Source organism: Engraulis encrasicolus, chromosome 9 (assembly GCF_034702125.1).
Source record: "Engraulis encrasicolus isolate BLACKSEA-1 chromosome 9, IST_EnEncr_1.0, whole genome shotgun sequence".
In the NCBI taxonomy this organism is placed as follows: domain Eukaryota; kingdom Metazoa; phylum Chordata; class Actinopteri; order Clupeiformes; family Engraulidae; genus Engraulis; species Engraulis encrasicolus.
The window spans coordinates 55,104,650-55,107,149 of record NC_085865.1 but is presented as its reverse complement, the minus strand read 5'-3'; the positions used below and the strand labels follow the sequence as shown (position 1 = coordinate 55,107,149).

At 37.8% G+C, this 2,500-nt stretch overlaps 1 protein-coding gene across 2 annotated transcripts in view; it reads left to right on the top strand.

Moving 5' to 3' along the window:
- Window positions 1-2,500, top strand: part of ctdspla (CTD (carboxy-terminal domain, RNA polymerase II, polypeptide A) small phosphatase-like a) — a 55,830-nt gene that overhangs the window by 53,095 nt on the left and 235 nt on the right. For both annotated transcript variants that reach the window (XM_063207453.1, XM_063207452.1), the window contains one exon: window positions 1-2,500. This exon is cut by the window's left edge and continues 526 nt beyond it; it is cut by the window's right edge and continues 235 nt beyond it. The gene's annotated coding sequence lies outside the window, so the exon portion shown is untranslated.

The window sequence follows — 2,500 nt, the reverse complement described above, 5'->3', positions numbered from 1 at the left end:
CTGTGGAACTCTGCGTAGTATAGACGTATACATGACATATATGCTTGTATATGCATATGTATATACATCTGTGAACTCCAGTGGGATTACAGTGGGACTCCAGCGTAGACATACATACATAAAGAAATACAGATATTTACGTATAAATAACATATATTTATACGTATATGTGTATGCACAGGTATGTATGTCTATGAACTCCTCTGGCACTTTGGCCCAAACACACTAAAAGTGACTAGAGCAACAACGGCGACGGAAGTAATTGACTTTGTATGGAGGAGCTGGCAACAGAAGAGACAAATGCAATTTGGGCGACAGAAGACAATTTGAGCGACTTGAGTGTCATTTGCTAGTTGAACTTCAGCGAATATTGTGCTAATGAGCTACGATGCAGTTCGGCGACAACCACTGCAGCGAATTGGAATGTCGGAATCCTTTTATCGGTCATACTCTGTCGCTTTTATCGCTTGTGTCGCTCTTGCTATTAAGACAGTCCAGCGACTCTTTGTAGCTTTTGTCTCTTCTGGCGTGTTTTGCACCGTAAAGACAGACTAAAGCCCCTGTGAGATGGACATGGAGATGTGATGGACATTGGAAGATTTGTGAGATGGCCATGATGGACGTGTAAATAGACTCTGATTCTCGTTCTGACCTCCAGAAGGGAGAAGCAACATGACGGGAAACTCTAGAAACCTACTTTTGTACCAGAAGGACACAAGAGCCAGCTAACCTCTTGATTACCTACAGTATATATTTACCAAAAAACAAACAAAAAAGTCCATAAAAAGGAAACAAACAGACAGACAAAAGAACAAGCAGAAGCATATTGCTATTTCTATAAGAGAGGTCTTTGCTGTCCCGCGCATCACAGTCAGAGTTGGCCAAAGTGAAATCAGAAGTAAAAGAACAAAACCTGACATAGTTTCCCTCCAACACAAGTAACTTCACTGAGTAACTGGTCTACAGTTACTATGGAGCGTTTTTTTTTCTTCTCATCTACCCACCTCATTAGGTGTAATGGCATAACTGGTGTAACTGTTAAGTAACATTATGTACTAGTGTTGCACTAACAACATACATTGGTAAAACTTAACTTGACATACGTATGACATAACAGTGTCCTAACACAGCCATTGACATGTCATAAACATTATGTCCATGTTATGAACATATTACTGTTGTCATCGAGTGATATTAGGTTCTGATAAACACAGCCCTAACAATGTCAACTTTTCATGAACATAAAATGTTTATGACATTGACAGCATGTTTATGACTCGTCCATGGCTGTGTCATGACACTTTTTTGACATTACTAGGACACTGTTATGTCACGCGCATGACGCCGGTGTCAAGTAGAAGTGTAACTCATACATTTACTTCCACTTTGACTTTGGCTACCTCTGATGGTGGTCATGATGTTTAGTTGTCGCTATGCAGTGCGCTTCTCTATCTCTCTGGATCTACTGTGATGCTCTCCTCCTCCTTCTCTCAGCCCTACAAGTGCCTTCAGGTGTCTCGGTTTGTTTGAGCAAGATTTGCTTTCTTCATTTCTTTATTTATTGATTTCGTATGTTGCTTATTTACAGAGAAACCCAACCTTTAAACAGTGTAATGAGAAGACTGCGTGAAATATGTCTGTATTGTTTTATTTTATTTGAAATCTTATTTATGAAGATGAGTGTTGGAGTGTGGGGTTTGCCACATGGGGAATTCAGCTGTTTATTAACGTGACAGATGTCTTCAGAGTTTGATATTTGTTGGCAACACTTTAGATTAACAGTTGCTAAAAAGCTTTTGAAACACTTTGTAGATAATTAACTTCTACTCAACAAAACATTAACAAACGTTTGTAAATCAGTAAGAAACACTATGTTAACACAGCAGACGCGTCACATCTGCAACAGTGGCATTAGTCCTGGAAGTTTGCAAAAAGGAAAAAGATGAAGCCGCTGGATATAGAACAGTCCGGCAGGGAAACAAACATCAAGCACATCCAGCAGGTGCAGAGTTCCTCTCCGCTGTGGAAATGTAAGTTGGTTCTTACTCATTTGCAAACACTATAAAATATGTTTGGTTTATTACTATTTATATTATTAAAATGTGTTTATAAAGTGTTCATAAAGCTTTTTAAGGGACTGTTATTCTGAAGTGTTACCAATGTTTTATGATCATCACCATGTTGTTAGTTTATGGCTAATTATTGCAAATATGACCCATTATACAATGATGAAATGATATGATACAGTACGATATACATAATGATATACGCTACAATGACAAAAACACTTTTCTTCATCAATAGCAAACCAGTACAATTGCGATTTGATGTAACGGTAACGGAAAAATGAACAATGCTGATAATGTCTAAATTGTTTCTTGTTTTAAAAAAATGAACCTATTTTGACCAATCTGTAAAAATGATATGGATATATTCTAAAGTGTCAATGAAAACAAATTGCAAGTATGTCCGACCTTGAAGAGACTTAAGACACACGCAC